The sequence below is a fragment of the Rhyacophila brunnea genome, unplaced genomic scaffold, assembly GCF_057557595.1.
Source record: "Rhyacophila brunnea isolate RB1 unplaced genomic scaffold, BYU_Rbru_1.0 scaffold_19, whole genome shotgun sequence".
In the NCBI taxonomy this organism is placed as follows: domain Eukaryota; kingdom Metazoa; phylum Arthropoda; class Insecta; order Trichoptera; family Rhyacophilidae; genus Rhyacophila; species Rhyacophila brunnea.
The window spans coordinates 33,089,413-33,111,585 of record NW_028232848.1 but is presented as its reverse complement, the minus strand read 5'-3'; the positions used below and the strand labels follow the sequence as shown (position 1 = coordinate 33,111,585).

General features: G+C 32.7%; 1 protein-coding gene across 1 annotated transcript in view; it reads left to right on the top strand.

The window, feature by feature from the left end:
- Positions 1-22,173, top strand: part of LOC147072911 (zwei Ig domain protein zig-8-like) — a 268,289-nt gene that overhangs the window by 75,792 nt on the left and 170,324 nt on the right. The gene's annotated exons all lie outside the window — the stretch shown is intronic.

The window sequence follows — 22,173 nt, the reverse complement described above, 5'->3', positions numbered from 1 at the left end:
AAAATACTTTTTACACCCAAGATTCTTATATATTGTGAGCAAAATACTTTTTAAAGATATTTTTATTGCTACTGGATGTCGAGACTTGAACAGATAGTTAGGTATTCGTATTTATTATGTTGAAGATTTCTTTGAAAATAGGATTGCATTATTTGAACAGAGAAATATTTTGAACTGTGAGAGAAAATGATTGTTGGTAATGGAGATGGGACATCGCAATATTAACTTGTCTGTCAGGCGCCATCAGTTGTTCTAAAATATTTTTGTTGTATGAATTCTACATAATGCTTAGTTTATATTTGCGTGTAACATAAGTTTATTAAATCAAAAATTGTATTGTAATTAAAAAGGCATACGTGAGTTGATGAATATCTACTAAGTATTGATATCAACTAATGTCATAAATCCCTATATCCCCCATCAAAAATACCGTAATCGACAGAGTTAGGAAGAAAAGAACTCGTATATAATATTATTTTTAATTAAATACTTTCTTCTTCATTCCCTCTTAAATCTTGTGAATTATTCGATGAATAAAAAAGTAATTAATTGAAAATTATTAGCAATTTCAAGAAAGCTACAACACTGGAATATCTTGGAGTAATCCGTGACGTCGGTTAGTAATTAAAGTAATACCTACTTTGATTTAAAATAAATAATTACAAGATAAAAAGAACTTTTTTTTTTTTTTTTTAATTTAAAATTTTCTGTTTAATTATATAAACTTGACTTGACTAGCTTAAACGATTCAGAAATAATACTGAAATGTCATTTTTACATGTCATATTGATTTTCATAGTAACGCACTTATATATTAATAATTTAGTTGCTAGGACCCCAGACCCCTAGCAACCAATAATGGTGTCGAAATAACTTTTCATACAAAACAGAATTAACTGACAATGAATTCAATTCTACTTAAAGATGGCTAAAAGTATTAAAAAAATGCATTGGCATCGTGTTCTGATAATGTATGCTAAAAGTTTCAAATGTCTAGCTAGTCAAGAAAGTTCGTTAAAAATCGATTGCAAGGTTTGTACCGGACAAAGAACCACCGGACAAATACGAATACGAGCTAAGAAAAACGTTGTAAAAAGCCGATAGCCAATAGTAGCTCAATTTAGAAAACATTTCAGAAAGTATTATAGGAGCCATTAGAATTTGTCGTAATTATGTATGGTACCTTTAGCATAGTGGTCTATGTGCGTGGGCGAAAAACCCGAGATATACCTATGGGGTGGTGTCTTACTTTTTTTTTTACTTAAAAACTTTTTTTGAAATTTCATAATTTTTAATTATTCTCTTTTAATTATATGCCGATTTTCACGATAATTTTTCGGTAGATGTCGAGATATATAAATATATGCATTTGCGTAAAGATTATTATAGCCTTTGAATACATAATCATACGACGCTGTTCATATGTAGGTATAATAGCTGATTATGTTTTTTTACATTATATTACATTAATAATGATTGAATGAAGTATTCTCTAATTAATCAACTAGTAAAGAATCTTCGCTACTGACACCTGGTCATGGATGGAGAGGCAAAGTTGTACGTGAGATGTTTAGAAGTTGTGTTATAAATCTTCGGTAGTGCGGTTCTTTTAGAATGTTCCCTGACCTGAAAATAAAAGTCATTCTTTCTTTTAAAAAGCAGACGATCTTTCTGTCGCCCCTTTTAAAATTACGAGAATTTCTGTTGCTTTTCCTTTGCTCAGACTTGGCATAGGAGATGGCTTTTTTTTGTTACCTTTGAAAGCTATCACATCCTGAATCTCAGAAATATTTTTTTCTTTCCTAAGCTGCGAGTTGTTTACTCATTGTTTCAAAATAAGCGAGGATTTTAATTTGTAACTAACGGATAATTACAAAAAAATAATCTCTATTTGGTACCTTCTCTTATAATGCTTTGTGCTTAAATTGTACATTCATTTTATTTTTCTAATTTTATTTCTCTCTAAAATATATTTTTTTAATGCTCATGGTAAACCAGGCATGCTCAACTTCAAGTATACTGTGATTTAATATACAGTATCAAAACTGCCAATAATCTACGACACTTTCCCATTGTCATTATTCGACTTAAACAAACATAATATTTTATTTGGTTGACCTTATGATAACAATTAATAAAAAAAAAAAAAAACACCCACGGTGGCCGCGCGGCTTAAGCGTTGGACTATAACATCGTGGGTCCCAGGTTCGAATCCTGGGGCTGGCAAGTACACATATTGTTTTTCAATTTGTGTCTGTCAGGGTATGGACCTAATAGGATGAGCAAGTGGCTGACATCCATTTCTCGTAAAAAATAAAATCTGTTAATACAAACCTCTACTCTGTGGAGGCCCATATGATCCTATTAGGATCGGACATTGTCGAAAGAAGAACAATTAATAATTAAACTCGTAATTACAAATTCACTAAAGGCTTGTTGAAATAATTGTATTAAAAACTATGACACACAAACTTTTATAACTTACATAATTTTTGAAAACACTTAACACACAACCTATAGAAAAAATCTTTTGGAAAAAAGTAAGAACCCCGCATGAATCGAACCTGCATCTCTCGAGTATCGCGCCCACGCACATAGTCCACTATGCTAAAGGAGTCACACTTAATTATGACAAATTTAAACAATTAGCCCATTAATACTCACTGGAGTGTTTTCCAAATTGAGCTACTATTGGCAATCGGCTTTTGTATTTTAAATCAAAGTAGGTATTACTTTAATTACTAACCGGCGTCACGGATCACTCCAAGATTTTTTGTTTGTAACTTACTTGAACTTGCCAATAATTTTTAATTAAGTATTTTTTCATTCAACGAATAATCCACAAGATTTAAGAATGTAGCATTCTAATTATTGAACATACATAATTTTGAAAACAATTATAAGTATATATAAGTATATATATTATAACCAAATTATAAGTATATATATTATAACCAATAGAAAAAATCTTTTTGAAAAAAGGTAAGACACCCCGCAGGAATCGAACCTGCATTTATCGGGTATCGCGCCCACGCATATAGTCCACTATGCTAAAGGAGTCATACTTAATTACGAAATTTTAACTATTGGCTCATTAATACTCACTGAAGTGTTTTCCAAATTATACTGTGATTTACTAACCAGTATCAAAACTGCCAATGATTTATTGACTTTTCCGTTTTCATTATTCAACTTAAACAACATAATATTTAAAATTAAACTCGCAATTACAAATTCTCTAAAAGCTTATTGAAATATTTGTATTAAAAACTATATACACACACTTTAATAACTTAGAGAATAAATAGTAAAATAGTACAAACAACCACAAATTTTAACACTATTGACCGAAGGTACTTGATGGAATTTGAATTTAAATTCTAATGGATTTAAGTTTTGTACTATTCCATTTGAGACGTTTTCTTTTCGACCCGGGTTTCGCCTTTCGGCATCTTCATCCACTATTTGAGTGATTTGGTAATTGCAAATACTGCCTGACGATGCCGAAAGGCGAAATCTGGGTCGCAAAAAAAGACTCAAATGGAATTGTTCTAAACTTGAAACCATTAGAATTTAACAATAAATTTATTGACATATAATAATTTATTATAATGAGCTCACTGCGCAAAGATAAAAGTTTCTTATTTTTGGTAATCGTTGTTTGTTGACCACTTGGGCGGAAGACCTTTATCCCCATCCTCACTAGTAATTGTAGTTCACTACTGTAGTGCATGTTTGGTTAAGAATTAACTGTGTATTTGTACAAAGCTGTACAGGTTTTTAAGGTGTCTAAACGTTAATCCGGTTACTGAGGAGAACCAGGAGAGGAGCCCTCTTGACCGTCTCGTGAAACCTTGGTGGCCATCGTCCATCGTCAGCTCGTTTTCCGTTGTTCGTCACGTCCTTAATCGGCGTTCTGTTGCAGGTTCAAATTCAGTCCCAAAAAAACCATAAAGAGAAACTACCTCCCAGTTTAAAGCGCGGGATTTACATAATATTCTTTCTATCACTCCTCAAAGTGATAAGACAAGTTCACTCGGGCTTACTTGACTTTCACGTAAACTATTTATCAATCTGTTATACGATCTTCCAAGTCAGAGTATGTTATACCTACCACACTTTGCAAGTTAATAAGGGTTAATCAACAATAGCCATGTAATATGATGCAATACCTACAGAATTACTCTAATTTGATAAACACAAGTGTGGAGCATCAGACGTCAAATAAACTAATTAAAACGATATCATCAAAAATGTATAAAAGGGACACGCACCTCGCGCCCTTCGTCTGTTATTTTTAAATCTTTGTAAAGCGTATCTTGTCCGCTGTATATGTACTCGCATTTCCGTTGAATAAACTTTAATGTTTTAACTTTCGTGAAAGCTTATTATTTCTCGATCATCTTCTCACCATCTAGTCTAAATACATCCTCGAAGGCAAATCACCTGACAATTACCTTCAAGACGACGGTCTTTAAACGTAAGCTGTGAATACTACTCAGGAGTTGCACATTAGTCCAGTCTTTGGTAAGGAGACGAAGGAAGGATAAATTAGTCCAGTCTTTGTTAAGGAGACGAAGGAAGGATAACACCATCAAACCACTTCAGGTACTGTCAATCCAAGATACCTGTTTTCTTTACCTTCCTCCCTGAGGGATATAGCAGATCGATCAAAATCTATCCCGTGACCGACGCGTTGTAGACAGTTAAGTTCGAATAGATCTATCGGAACCAGTGAGACTTCCGTTTAATATCACGTTATGTGTGATCCTAATTTTTGAAGTTTGTCTATATAACACTTTCAAGATCTTATAAAATTATAATACTTATATAATATATTATATTGTAACGTCATCGGAACTCGTACCCGGAACCCTTGGTGTGATATGGTAGTAATTTACTACGTACTGGATTACGGGGAATATGCAAGCAATGCGATAAAGTTTTGTATCTTATTTGTAACAAAGTAGAATGTACGAAATGTGATTTTAAATCACTATGATGGGCGAATTTTATGAAAGAGTCACGAAATTTGTTACACCACATGATTTTACCGCGCTTATTTTGTTTTGCGTGTAAATTTAATGTTTTTAAAAATAGAATTTCAGCGATGACCTGGTGGTGGGATGTAAACAAACAAATATGGCTGTCATCCGTTTCCTGTGAGTCGTGAAGTATGTTAGAGATGATCGTACTGCGATAAAAAATAATTTAATGACATATTTTCTTATGCGAACTTACCGAGAGCTGAAATGCGTTCACGTGATGTGATCGTAATGTGTTTCTAGCATTATTGTACGGATTCATTGTTGCAATGAACTAGGAGTGGCAAAGAGTGGAGGTATGCTGTTAAAATTCGATACAAACAGTGCACACCAAACCTTATCCGTCAAACGTATTTGTTTTCATTGAACTAATACTACAATGGGGAGATAGTGTTTAATATTTTTTTAAATTCAATTAAGCCCCGCCTAGTCACAGCCATAGTATATAATAGTCAAAAATATTCGTTTATCTATAAAATATTTGAAATTATGCGATGAAAACATACATAACTATTAATACATTATCGATTACGGGTTGGTTACCCCAGGGCTTAATGCATTTACAAAACTAGCCAACACCATCTGTAATAATATGTAATAATTGAAGCGGACCTTTTTTAAGTTGCTCCGTTCCAGGACCCAATAATTGCTCCAGCTCCGCTCCAGGGTTAATATAATAGTTATTATAATATGTATACATAATATGTAAAAAAGGGTAGTTTTAGAATAAGGTTTATTATTCATTATTTTCATTACTAAAAAGTTAGGTTATTTATCACTCACCAGTGTAACCGTATTTCAAATAATTCGAGTGTCAAATAATATAATATTTTCATTTGATTTTAGGACGAACAAAATAAATAAGTATGACTGACAAAGCTTCAGTAAATTCATCTGTAAATTATTGTAGTCTTAGTTCAATAAAAACAAATACGCATGACTGAAAAAGCTTAGTGTGCACTATTTATGTCGAATCTTAATAGCTTATATCCACCCCTCGCCACTGGCTATTAGCACTTGACTACAGTAAGAAATAAATCTGGAAGTGGAGACGGTGGAATTCCAACTTTATGGAAAGAAGTTATAAAAAAAAACACTTGTTTCCCCCATTTACATACCGAAGTTATTTTGACTCCCACCTTGCGTAAAATTTATGTTAATGACATCTTCTCTTTAATGTGTCGCGTGTGAGGAATCCTACACCTCTTCACTTACTAACTAACTCTTTAACATAATAAGCAAACCAAGTATGCCGAGTTAAGCGCGCCTAAAACTAGATTCGAAGTAAAGTTGGAAAAGTCTTAGACGCAGCGCGTGACCTGGAGCGGTATTACAACCTGTTTTCTGGAATGAATTTTACGAATTTGTTTAACCTAGTAGCGTATTTTGAAAAGAGTTTTCTTTTTTGTTGTCATGAAAACTGTGATATGATATTGTGTTTCGTGGGGAAATGTTTTATAAGAAACTGAGCTCAAGTTTTATTAAAGAAGAAAAGGTTTGAGAAGAGTTTTCAAGGTTTTGAAAAATACACAATAAAGTACGGAATGATTTATAATAATATAACATAAAAAATAAATAATTAAAAAATCACAGAAATAATATAGTACCTACATAAGTATTGTAACCAGCAGCCCTATGTTCTAATATGAAGTCACCCGACGACATGACGTAATTGTGACGTCAGCCAATACACGCTCGAGGCAAGCCGCCCAACGCACACGGCTCACCATAGATATTATTATGCTGAAACACCTATTTGTGTATGGGGACAATGGACAACGCTAGTATTTTAGTAGCGTTAAATTCTCGAATGCTATTATCACTCCGGTAGTACGTCACAATGATGTCATATGACGTCATGTCGACCGGGCGACTTCAACTCGCAAGTTGTAACATAAGGCCCCTGATGACATTCGGCTACATTTACCTTCCGTTTACGATGCTAATAAATTCCGTCTGTGTCGGTGATGTCACGTAGGGTTACCGTACGAGATTGACAATTTTACAGTAAATAAAAGAGAAGTGCCTATTTTGCCAATAAATCTAATAAACAACATAAATAAGTCTAATAAGCTACCTACTTCTTTTATTTAATATTTAATTATATAGTATATTACAAATGAATAATATATACAAAAACTATACAACTTTTAAAGCATATACTGTAACGCAGGGGTTCTTAACCGCGGAGTCATTTTCGTGCGTCCCCGGCAGAGTTGAGAAAAAGGAAAATTACTCAATTAAAATCAGGACTATCTACACAGCAAACGTTTTTTACTAAGCGTGTAAATAAAAATAAAAATGACTCCGTGCCGTGACTTCCTTTAAAATTTCTCATTTTGTTGGCACAAAGTAAAAAACCATTTTTAGACAGCGAATTAATTAAGAAAGCATTTCTCACTAGTGACGATACGCTGTTTGAAGGATTTTTTAATAAGCGAGAAATTATTTCGGCAATTCAAGATGTGCAGTTATCTAATTACACAACTACTATGAGAATCCAAAAGATGTCACAGTTACAAATTCAGCTGAAAAATGACATGGAAACATGTGAATGGTTCTCAGTGCAACTAGACGAGTCGACGGATACATTTGATACAACGCAATTGGCAGTATGCATTAGGATGGTATTCTTGTTTTATGCTTCTTTTGTAAATGCCCCACATTCGTTTAAATGTAAATAAATGTATAATCTACCGATATAATAAATGTAACACATAATACTTAAATGTTGTTTTTTTAGATGTCCAATGTGCGCCCGCCACTATTATCCCAAATCTCAGATGCGCCCGCTACCGCAAAAAGCGATTTTTGATATTTGAGCCTATTGATTGCCTACAACTTGGCTATGAGTTACGAGAAAATAATTTGTATCCAAAACAATTAATCACGAATGAACCTCTAACAAATTATTAAGTTTAACCATGCAAATGTAATTCTAACTGCCGTACATTATTATGTAGTTATAAGAAATCGGCTTTGACATGTATATCATTGTGCAAATGTGTAAGTAGTGTTTGTAAAAACTGTGATCATGATACTTTACTTAAAGCAGTTTGAACACGTGAGTTGTTGTTTCTTTTTTTTAATAAATGTGTACTTAGTGTGGTTAGTGGTTATCTTTATTTCATTTATTCACCTACCTATATATGCAACCTATACTGTTTCTGGATTAACCATAATACTAAAACTAATCTCATATGCATAGATATAGTAAAGAAACCAATCTGGGTGATTTTATACAAAAATGCTACTAAATAAAATAGTTTAAGCCAAGGAGGATCCTAGAATCGATAATTTTGAACACATTGCACTACCCGCTATTTTAATTTTTTCAAATGGGACGAACCGTTCTACGACCATGCCGATGGCATGGTACAATTATTGCATTTTCAATCAATCCCCGATTCGGTCTTGGTTTTATTGAAGAATTCAGAACAATTTTTGGTGGGTTATAAGAAAAAAAATTAAAACCTCAATAAAAAAAAACTGACCACTAATATCGCCTGGCAACATCGACATTATATATCTTGGTGACCCCTAAAACCTATTCCAATTGTCAGAATGCGTTCCGCATATTATGTATACGAGGAGTCTATGGGATCCTGCACTAATTGTATTCCTTGGTGATTCATCGCCCAAACTGAAAAAATGCGCGAGCGCCCCGCGCGCCCGATTGTATATTATGCTCGGCGCCTAAGATATAAAATCTATTTAAATTAGATTTAATTTGACAAGATACAAGATTATTTGTGTCTATTATGTTCACGGTAGTTTCTAAATTAAACTTATACAGTTCAACGCAGCTGAATTATGGGTAGCTTGTTATAGCTATTAATTCTTACGTTTATTTGTAACTTTAAATCATATTATTAAGTATAGTGTTCGTATATTCATTTTCGAGTCTATTCATTTGAATACTTTCCCTCTTGTATCTTCTTCTTCTTAAATGAATAAAGGGTGGCGACAAGGAAGATATACCATGGACAAAAAAGAGTAAGTTCACTACTACAACATGTCATTATGGATCCTGCATTTCCAATGATGTGTAGGATCTCCTGAAAGGAGTGTGCCGAATCACGCCGTGAGAGAGTATCAAGCCGCCTTTGTTTTTATTTTAAAATGTGATTGTAATAAGTCAGTCCTAATTATTAATTATTATAGCGCCTATACACGTGCATGGAATTACTGTCGGCAATTGTGCTTATTTTAAACTATCATGACAATAACTGTTTACACGTAAAAGTGCTGACTGTCTCTCCAATCTCATTCTTCAAGTGTAAGCGGGACGCGATGTTGTCATTTTATACTACTATTTTGACAGGGCGTATTGAAAATCAGTTAACCTCAAATGAGTAGTTCGTTTTTTTACCGGCAGGTACGCCAATATCGTTCTACTGCGCAGGCGCAGATCTTACTTGCGCGGGAAAAATCATCACAATTTAGAAGCTTCCAAACTTGTTTGATTTATGCACGCAATATTGCCAACTACAGGATGATACATATTTCCCAGTGACGTTCCTAGACAAAATTCTGCCCCTAGGCAGAGCCAAAATGCCGCCCCATTTTTTTATACAGTATCTTTTATCATCCTTTCATGACTCCCAATATCTAAGAAATATATTGTATGGATACATTACTAACAAAATATAATTATTATCATATATATTATTATTTTATTTAAATGCCATATCTGCTTCAATAGACAATATTGCGACTGATTGCCACTGCTTCAGATATATTTAAAAATACATATTATTCAAATATAATTCGCAAATCTGCACGTGTCATTACTGGTCATCAAGGACATGGCGTTCTAGGACAACGGGAGTAAACTAGACATCGCGAATCCGACAAAAATATACAGTCCTGTTAAACCTTTTATGTTAATTAATACATTTTGTTTCCAACCATTGAGCTGATTTTTGTAATGGAAAGATATTTCCGTTATTACTAAGTTTAGGTAGCTATTTCTACATATACCTAACGATTCTCCTCGATTTGTCGCCCTTCGATTAACTGCCGCCCCCAAACGACGCTCAATTTGCCTACCCCCACGGGACGTCACTGATGTTTCCCCATACATTTTATTTCTGTGCACAGTAAATCTATGCACGAGTGTAAAGAAAATGGAATCGTGAGTTATTACTATTTAATTTTAGTATAGTATCTAGGTATATGTGAAGTAACACAATCGATCTTAATCATTATTCAATTATATGGATTACTTAGGTATTGTAAATGTTTGTTTAATTTTAATTATATATTTAGCTTTACGTTGTAAAGTTTGTTTAAGTATTATTTTATCCAGACATAGTAAATAATTAAAATATTTATAGTTACAGTCGTAAACTTACAGTTTTCAGCGAGCTTAATTTTTCCAGTTACAATTATTTCATTAAAAACAAAAGCTCACGAGGCTTGCTTTCCCTTTGGTAAACATTTAAACATCTGTGACTGGCTGTGATAAATTTAATTTGCAAACTTAGCATAAACATGTTTATAGTACAATTTAATATTTCTACGCGGGCTGCATGTTAACTCGCGATATATTATAATCAGTAATATTTGGATTTGTTTGTTTTATAAAACATTTCAAATAATAAATAATTCTGGTCGTAAATTGAACAAATAAATTCGGCTCGTTGCTGGAATTAATTATACCGTCGTTAGCTGATACAGCTTTCAATTATGATCGGATCTGGAATAAATTGTTCAAATATTATATTGTACAAACATTTAAAAAATATAATACAGATAAATAAAGCAAATCAACGGAATTTAGTGGATTACGAGCCGTGTATAATATCGATGCTGCTCAAACAAAAGGCTTTAGGGACATTTTAGCATTAGAGTTGGGTATTTCCCGAGAAAATCTCAATCTCGAGATTTGGGATTTCCAGAAAAGAATTCTCGAGAAATCGGGAAATGTAAAAAAACCTGTAAAAATCTTAAAATCAGTGTAAAACACAAATTCAAAAAAAATATTTTATTTTTATTTATGTAAGAAGACAAACTAAATAGAACTTGAAAAACAAAAAAAAATCATAACATTACTTATTAAAATAGAATTTCAAAAAACACAGACTATCAATCGCTACGTTAATGTTACTATTTATTCCAAAATGCAACAATCTTCACCTTCTATAAATAGTTAATTATATTGCATTCGAATTATGAGCAATAACTAGCACTACTATCAAAGTTTACAGTTTTGTGTCAAGACGACTATAATAGTAGGCCTTGGACATATTGATGGTCTGCAGAAAATCATCCCAGAAGCTGTATGCGGCCCGCGGGTTGCTCATCACTGTACCACATGGCAATAAAAAAGTTATTTCTGTTATATTAATTTGTTTAAAAGTTTTCTTACACAATTATTATATTTGGTTGATTATAATATTTCATGTTGAAAATTCACTGGTTTTGCTTTATAAGCAATCATGAATGTATGTGTAAGAAGAGTTTGTTATTTTTTATACTTATTCGATTTATTTAAGGATTCTTGATTTTTATCAGATTTAAGGGGTTGTGCTATGAAAAAGTTTTACTTTTTTTTGTTAGAATCTTCATCAACGAAAAGCGCGCCAGCAAGCATTTTACAAGTCAGTAATAAATATTTTAAGAAACCAATAAAAAAAAATCTCTCTAAAGTTGCAAATTGTTAGATGTGCCCTATTGGGTCAGCAATATCGAATAATACAAATTAAGAACGTTATTTGAAAAAAAAACAAAACGCGAATAAAATAGTTTTTTGTTGAATTTATATTTCACAATTAAAAATGTAAACAAATCCAATTAAAGAGCTGAATAAAAGAAGGGCGTAAGTCCTAAACTAAAATCATCATCATCATCGGTGGTAATCACAGATTAATAAATAGAATAATATAATATAGATAGGCTACACGGCAATACACTACATTTTGAAGCAGGATTTTGAATGGATGAGTGTACTACGAAAATGAAATACTGTGGCGTGCGATAGTGTGTTGCAAGTTGCAACCTTCAACTACATCAATATTGAATCGGCGTTAGTGCATAAACCGAGAGCAGTTGTCAGAACCTTGGATTGAAGTATTATTGACACGTGTTTAAGTTTATCCCATATTCTTCCACACTTGAGATCGGTTGCCTGTTACTCCACATCCGTTAGGTATTTCAGTTGCCATTAATTCTGTATTCCCTGGTGGTACTACAGCTTTATGATGTAATGGGCGCTAGTGCATAAACCGAGAGCAGTTGTCAGAACGAAGAACTTGGAATGAATTATTCTTGACACGTGTTTAAGTTTATCCCATATTCTTCCACACTCGAAATCGGTTGCCTGTTACTCCACACCCGTTAGGTATTTCAGTTGCCATTAATTCTGTATTCCCTGTTGGTACTACAGCTTTATGTATATACGTGGGCCACCTGCACTACGTGTGAATGGTTTGTAATAATTAAAGTAGGTATGTACCTAAGTATATATTATAATATAATCAGAATTGTTAAATAATTGGAAGTTTGCTACATAAAAAAGCTCTAAAAAGCTACTGTATTTTACATTAGGTACTCATATATAATTTTTCTTACATTCTTAGCAGTAGCGTCTTTTTTATTTAATTTTAATACTACTACTTACTGCAGAATAGTCGACTGAATGACTATAGTGTAGTAGAATTAGTATAACAATTACAAAAAACTAAATTGAGAAAATCACATAATAATGTATTGAGATCATCAGATATTGAATTTGAAACTTTCGGTTGAGAAACTAGTGGCCTACGCATTAGACCACTACTCAACCGGTACAACAAAACGTACCAAAGCTGTACATTACAGTAATATTTTCTGCAGTGAGAAATACGATTTAATCGAACAATAAAAACATAACCAATAAATTGTTTCATTTTTAAGTTATCTTGCCAAAGCATGTTTGTCGCGTCAGGCCACGGACGAGTTAACTCGCGGGTTCTAGTAAACGTCATAAACTCGAGAAACATGTTGATTTGATAAGTTTTCACAAATATTTACCATTCTGTTCCTATTTCATATTTTTTAAGGGATTTATTTTATTCCAAAAATAGCTGGCCTACAAGTGTCCACCTAGTAAAAATTGGCTGGCAGTGATAAGGTTCAATTTGGCGCTGGACTGGGTGTTATAATGCAATTATACATAATTTGAAAAAATATTTTTGAAAAAATACGACACCCAGCAGGTTTGAACCTATGCTTTTCGGGATTCACACCCATGTACATTAACCACTATGCTATAAATACGTGTCTTATCAAATTGTGATAGATTTAATTAATAGTTTTTTCAATAGGTACTCTTTGAATTGCGTTACTTATTGACATGCATCAAATTACTTTAATTACTAACCGATGTCAGGATCACTCTAAATTTTTGTTTTGAAAAAATGTAAAAGGAGAGTGTATGTATGTACGTCAGTGACGAAGGGTGGAGGTAGGCTGTTAAGATTCGACATAAATAGTGCACACTAAACTTTGTCTGTCCGACTTTTTTTGTTTTCATTGAACTAAGAATATAATTTGCAGATGATGCTGGTTATTTTTTAAAATTCAATTAAACCCTGCCTAAACCAAACGATAGTAGTTTAGGCATGCTATGGGCAAAATAGTGAATACTTTTTCAGTTATATTTATTTGTTTTCATTAAATTATGAATACGTCATGGTGGTGTTGGTTAGTTTTAAAATTCATTAAGCCATGCATATACCAAACCGTAATCGATAACAAATATACTTATATCTATAAAATAACTAAAATGATATATGGTTTAATGGTATAACTTTAGATATTTTATAGATAAATGAATATTTTTGACTAATATCTACTATGGTTTGGATTGGGAGGGTTTAATTAAATTTTAAAAAACTAACAAACACTATCTATACATTGTAGTCTTAGTTCAATAAAAACTAATACGTTTGAGTTTAGTTTAGTGTGCACTATTTGTATCAGATCTTAAAAGCCTACTTCCACCCTTCGCCACTGATGTATGTATATATTTGTGTGTGTGCACATTGTGTGTATGGGGTGTATATATTATGTGCGCTGTGTTGCGCTGCGTTACGGATAGATAAATCAAGATAAATTTATACTATACTGATAAAATTATGTCGGTAGAAGGTAGATACACATCGACTATTCAGTCGAAGCAAAAACTATGTGTCTACATCTAAAATATTTGTGTGTTGCTAAATATTTCGTAAAAAGTGACAATGCGACCTTGACAATATTATCAGGGAAACAAAGACAGCATATCTATATTGTATTAGGTTCAGGAGAGATACATTAGCTTCCTTAGAAAATATGGCGCGGGTTTACGTGTTCAAATATTTCCAAACGAGATAGCTGTGTAGATACCCACATATTGGGGTGGTGCCTCGTAACATATTTTCCACGCATCACGTGTGTGTAACCTACCGATGTGATCAGAGCGCGAACGTGAAAAAAGCGGGAAAATCGAAAGCGTAATTCAGAATAGACCGCGTGACATTTTGTAAAATAATTGACAGCCTGTCAGAATGTTGGCAGATTACAAATGGTGATATAATATTCCCGAAGAGAGGTGAGTTCTGGAATTCAGTCAGCCACATTTAAAAGTGGATACAAAACAGCTTTTAAAAATCTTAAAAAATAATTGTCTAAATAACACCTCGATGTGTTTCAATTTCCACTAAAGAAATACAATTAGATTTATTTAAATCAAGTTAAATATATTACCAACATGATTTATAGACAGTTGTTTGTCAATATAAATCTGCATTTTGGTGTGGCATATATAGAATATCCAAAGAGGAAGATGCCTGTAGGTACTGGAAATGCAGTGTGCAGACAGATTAATGCAAGGAGTTTGTGTTAGATTAATATTACTTATTGCATTAGGAGAACAGTAGACCCGGCCAGTAGGATCAACTTGAATCACGACGCTTTAGAAGACGAAGAAGTTCAAAAATATTTTTAAATTGTTAAACCATTTTAATTCTCACAGAGTTACTGAGTCAGAGTACTTAATTCTACTGATGAGGGATGGTTTTGTTCGGCTATATGAAACCGTTATCTTTGCGTATGACGCACAGTAAACCTCAATTGTATTTATTATTAACTAACATATTATTATTAAATATTATTCAGATTATTTATCATTTTTCTACTCAGAATGACTACCAAATTTAAACACAGAACAGTTAACCATCTTTTACAATAAATTAACTGAAAATATTGACCTGTAACTTTATATTTCGAGTAAAAAAACTAAATATTTCACCAAAACTTTCTAATCATGTTTTTTATTTTTAAATTAGTTAATATTATCAAGTTAATGTTATATGATTCAAAATGCCCACAATTACTTTCAAACATTAAATTTAACGTACCTAGAGTCAATATATTATTGTTCTTCTGTGAATATTAATATTATTCCTGTTGATTGAACTAAATAAACAATAAATATAAAAACATGTACTTACTCCCGATTTAGACCTAGACGAGTTAGACCGATATTTACCAGTTTCACTTCTAGCTTTACTAATTCAATTATTCATGTGATTTATTATAACAAATTATATTGCATAGACTTGCAATATTGTAATTATGGTTAGTTTTTATTCAAGCTTTGGTTGCTTATAACACGAATCGTTATAGTTAAAGTTAAAGTACTGATACATAATTTTTAAATAAACTATTGAAATATGCCAGTATATCCTCATTTTATTTGTCATATTATCTCCATGTAAAATGTAACCTTATTAATTAAACTATTCCAATCACAGCTCACATTGTATGAATCGCATTCTACCCCAGGTCGGATAGCGCGTGCGCCGAAAAAAATACGGCGAACCGGAAAAAGCTTCATTAAAAACGTATCAACGCTACGTTGTCATTGTCTGTCGGCCCGGTAAATTAGCCCATTGAAGACTGATCACCCTGTTATCATCTCATATTATTTCACTAAAGTGGGCCTTCGGCTATATTCCTAATTCAAATTTCATATGAAAATAATTTTTCCAGGATCTTTCTTTTGCCTTCGAACTTATTCGTTGAAATAAGAAAGGCATTGACATACTCAGATAGTATTGTCGTTGATTATTGATGTATTGGTTTTACACAGCCGTTAAGTGAACATTTCAATATTCAATGCATAATGTACAGTGCAACTTTTATACGTCACCATGGTCGTTTCTGAAACTAAAACTCCCCCCACCGCATTGCTTTACTTTCACCGCTACTACATTACCTGTGCCTATAATTCAATTCGCGTGGAGTTTTATTAACATTAAAATGCCTAAACCATTGCTGAAGCAGACTAAGAGCATTATTTCTAGCGGAACTACACACACTAGTGGCGAGGGGTGGAGTATGCTGTTAAGATTCGACATAAAAATGCACACTAAACATTGTCAGTCATACTTAATTATTTTTATTGAACTAAGAATACAAATTGCAGTGGGTATTGATTAGTTTTTAAAATTCATTAAGCCCTGCCACTCAAACCATAAACGAGAAAAAATATTCTTCTATCCATAAAATATCTAAAATTATGTATTGTTTAATGACATAATTTTAGATATTTTATAAGTAGATAAACGAATAATTTTTGACTATTATCTACTATGGCTTGGATTAGATTAGATTAGGCAAAGTTTAATCGAATTTTAAAAGTAACAAACACTATCTACACATATCATTTTAGTCTTAGTCCAATGAAAACAAATACATTTGAGTGACAGTGTTTAGTGTGCACTATTTATGTCGGATCATAACAGCCAAACTTCACCATTTGCCATTTATATAATATATATATATATAAATATTAACCACGTCCCCCACTTCAGTTCTTTATACAGCATATACCATTATGAAATCGCAGCCATGCCGTGTTAGTTATACTGTTATACAATGATTTATGCAAAAAATTCAGAATTCCAGATATTTAAATATAAACCGATATATTGGGACCAAGACATTTCGCGTAATTACAGATTTACGAACCCTTGTATAGGTCCTTATACCTAGCTATATAACGGTATCCAAAATTAAAGTGTGCCTATAGGGCGTATGTCAAAATTGTGCCAAGAAAATGACAATACAATACGAGAAACGAATTATTCATACCCATGGAGAAAATATTCATCACACATGACTAATAAATTATAATTCGCGGTAATTGTCTCCAACAATTTATGTGCTAGGAGCATCCATTCATGTCACGCCTTCGATTTTCGTATTAGACATACAATAAGAGATATTTAAATATGCTTTAAGTATGTAAAAGTAGAGAAACTGTGAGAAATTTATGCTAGAAATCAATATTCCTTAATCATATTATTATAAAATATTATGGTTGGGCCCGCAAAAATATGTCACACCTACCATCCCTATTATTATTGTCATCCAGGCACTTAACAATCACGGGTCATCAGCTGACCGTGATTTAATGAGTCAGTTATTAGTAGACAACGAGAGAGTCAACTTACTACAGTGTAGCCATCGTTTAAGCAAGAAATCAATACGTGTCTCCGTACGAGCTAGGTAAATCAGAACATCTATTCAAGCCATGTTATCGGCACAGGGTGTCTGATCATTCATACAAACGTCATCATCATTCAGTGAGTGTGACACCCAAAAACAATTTATCTACTAGCGCGTGAGTGCATGATCTGGGACCAGTTCCAGCGTGTGCCAGCCCTCTTAATATCAAAGGTTGGTGCCTGGTATCCTGTTTAAATCGCCCTCACTAGATCAGGAATCCACAAGCATTCATCAAAATTACAGTCCACAAAAGCTCAACCATATTATATTTGTAGCGTAAAATGGTATTATTGTAAATGTCGTCGTTTGAAATTGAGAAAGAACAAAATTTTGTAAGTACATCATACGGTCGTAATGATAGCAGTGTTCAAAAGTATTAATTTGTCAATACACTAGTACCTTTAATTGTTTTATTAACTTATATTGTAAAGTTGTATTCGGTATACTTTCCATTGTACTTCGCAATTTTGTAGTTATTGCAACATTTTGTATTCTGTCTTTGCCGTGATATCAATAATATGTACTCTATTATATAATAGGTATATTTGGACGAAGGTGAGGTGAATGATCGATGGAGGAGTGATGTGAAGAGCTGAAGTCCGAGGATGATATAGATTGTGTGTTTATTTGATAGTTTGATAAAAGTACAGTAATACAATGGTACAATATAATAGAGAGGTAGGTACCATTACCCGAGGCACTATGGTACCCAGTGACTGTTTTCTAGCAAGATACAATTTGAGAGATAGTTTACGAAGTGAGAAAATCGAGTGAGCTATTTGTACGATTGTTCTAGTCTTTTTATTTAACCCAACACGGTTAAAATAAATGCTTACACAAGTATTCCAAGCTTTTGGTAAGAAAAACATTTTAATACTATAATACAATAATATAATGTTACTGAGGGGAAAAAATGCTTACATGCAAGAAGTAATTTGACTGTAAATTTTGTATGCAAAAAAATATATGTTATGGACAAACTTATTTTTCGCCTTTCTTACCGTGTCAGCGTTATTCAAAACTGCTGACGGTCTGTGATCATATAAGTAAATGATACTTCACTTTACTATCAAATCATTGATTAATTTGACAGAAAAATGTACATATTTCAATTAAGTCGAATATTCTATACCTATACAAAATTTATCTTTATTATTGTGTTGAAATCTGACCGACAACCTCTTCACACATCATGTGTACTGTCCTGATACTTTATAACCAATTTGGGTCTCAAATTCCCTTTTCGTTAATGTAATTTTACGCTATATAGGCTAAAAAATGTTACTTTTAACAATATTTAAGCATTCTTGTATTAAATTATTCATTATTTTGGCCGAATTATTGTATAAAAAGCAGGTGTTTATAGATTAAGAGCGTTCACAAGTGAAACGGCAAATAATTTTAAACATTATGTGGAACGAGATTTCGGCCGTGTTGCCATTCGGAGAAGGATAATCGACCTGTTCGCACATCAATTTGATTTGTGATGGCGTCGGAGGAATATATTCTTAAATCGTGTAAAGATGACTAAAAAACGTTCCGCACGTACTTGAAAAAGAAAACATGACAATGAATATACTATTATTATTACGAATATAATAATAAACATAACATAAAAAGGACGCATGTTGAATTTTTATGACAAATTATATTTCGTTCGGCTCGCGTAATTTGCACCCACGATCCGCAATCCGCGCATCGCCTAGTCACGATCTTTTTAGACCATGCCTCAGCTGAGGTATAGCCTTAATAAGGGTTGATTTCCTTCTAAAATCTTACAATTGTATGTGCGGTCCAATTTGAAGCCCCTAAGTCACATGTCTCAATCTGTTTCGTAATATTGAATTGGCATAGGAGGGCTCGTGAAAATCAAACACGCGAGATAATTAGTTTTCAAAATTATTAGCAAACACAGTGGCGTCAATTGTTCGGTAATGATTTATCTAAATTTACAATACGCGAGACGATTTTAATGCGATGGAGCAATGTCGGGGGAAAATGAAATATGAGAGATTTGTTTCTAATTAGTGCAAGGGGTATCTGTTTGAGAATATATTTCTCATTTGGTGTCTTCTTTCCAGGAAGAATACGTACTCATACCTATCAATATTCAAGGGTTACATGTAAGTTGTACGTATGCAGTTCATCGTGGGACACTTATTCGTGCGCCGCAGTACGTGAAACATGAGTTCGTATAACATTTAGTTCTTCGTTGAACATTTGACCGTGGAATACATTTGTACGTATCTTACAAAATGCGGCGATAGTTTGCAAATAGTACTGTTCCAATTAGATTAACCCTAACCTAACCTAACTTAACCTAGTAAAGATATCTCATAAAATTCGCTACATACAAATATACGCATACGTACAAATATACTTCACGGTGAAATGTTCAACCAAGAGCTCGTCATTTGATTAAATGTTATACGAACTCATGTTTCACGTACTGCGGTACACGAATAAGTGTCCTGCGGTGAACTGTTTACGTACAAATTTCTGGATACGATATTCAAGACAGTCAAGACAAGGATGGGCACACGGGCGGCAGATTCAAGAGGCAGCTGCGGATCACTGGTTGATTTGTGATATTTAATGTGCCATCAATAAATAGGTTAATCGCACGACACACAGCATCATGAAACTTCACATAAGTATGTCCTGCGATGTGCTAGCATTTTGTCCCCGATTAATATTTTAGAAATAGAGAGCATCAGTTGTTTATTCTCCCAAGGTACAGAACCAGCCTGCCACTGGTAATGCCAATTAGGAGGATGATAACTATGTTCAACCAAATTGCTTCGGGTGTTGATATATTCCACTTGCGTGATGGTGAGTTTAGGTGGACGCAATTTAAGGGGGGACATGCTCGTCGAAGGTCAAAATTGAGTTTTTATTGTATTTTCAAACCATGATCCTGGACACTCCTTAAACGTTGTAGATAATCTATTTATATAATTTTGAAGCCTTATTATCCTTTATAGTTATTTTAAGCATTTGATGACTGCATAAAGTATTTTTGTTACATAAAATAGTATTCTTTTAAACCTCTCGCTCTAATGTTTTAGAATATAGTCATATTTCGGTACATAACTGTGCAGTGGTGTTAAGATTTTTTACATTTATTAATTTTTAAACGCATTTATAAAACCATTAGCATAATTTATTGCGAGATAATTTTTGTAAAATATTCACGATAAAAAATTATATTGATAATCTCTGTGATCCCAAATTTGACAAGAATTAGGCATTTTATTATTCAAAAAATCGGCAAGATTAACACATTTGAAGATGATTCTAAAGATATTTATTATAAGCTATGTCCTTGACCATTCAAGTGTGATAAACATGTTATGAATAATGATTGCTTTATAATAATTATTGACCTAAGAATAAGGTAGTGTTTTTTTGAAATACGCCATTTCTTTTGTCATTCCCCAGTGGTTAAGCTACAACATACGGCCGTAGCCATAAATTGACAAACTATAATTGAAGTAGGGAGTAAAATGATATTGACGCGCGTGTTTGAACATGTACCGTTTAAAAAAAAATAAAAAAAAATTCGGTTAGGTACATGTTCAAACACGCACGTCAATATCATTTTACTCCCTACTTCAATTATAGTTTGTCAATTTATGGCTACGGCCGTATGTTGTAGCTTAATCACTGGGGAATGACAAAAGAAATGGCGTATTTCAAAAAAACACTACCTTATTCTTAGTTCAATAATTATTATAAAGCAATCATTATTCATAACATGTTTATCACACTTGAATGGTCAAGGACATAGCTTATAATAAATATCTTTAGAATCATCTTCAAATGTGTTAATCTTGCCGATTTTTTGAATAATAAAATGCCTAATTCTTGTCAAATTTGGGATCACAGAGATTATCAATATAATTTTTTATCGTGAATATTTTACAAAAATTATCTCGTAATAAATTATGCTAATGGTTTTATAAATGCGTTTAAAAATTAATAAATGTAAAAAATCTTAACACCACTGCACAGTTATGTACCGAAATATGACTATATTCTAAAACATTTGAGCGAGAGGTTTAAAAGAATACTATTTTATGTAACAAAAATACTTTATACAGTCATCAAATGTTTAAAATAACTATAAAGGATAATAAGGCTTCAAAATTATATAAATAGATTATCTACAACGTTTAAGGAGTGTCCAGGATCATGGTTTGAAAATACAATAAAAACTCAATTTTGACCTTCGACGAGCATGTCCCCCCTTAAAATAGGGTCTCTTTAGTAAACTTGGTGTACTTCTTTGAACTTCTATAGATGTATAATTGTATTTTCACTGTCTTTGTACGTTTATATTATTATGTTCTCTTTTTATATTTTCATTTTTATCGCTTTTATTACTTTTTTTACTTCTTTATAATAATGTTTTATGTCATGTTGTGAACGTCCTAAACTCATAATTTGTAATGTCCACAATATGTTAAAAAATAAATTTAAATTGAAATTGAGACCTACCACGATTAGTATTGGTGGAAACATGACAATTATTAATACTTGGCAGTTCAGACAGATTTAAAATAAACCCACGAATAAGGATTGTATC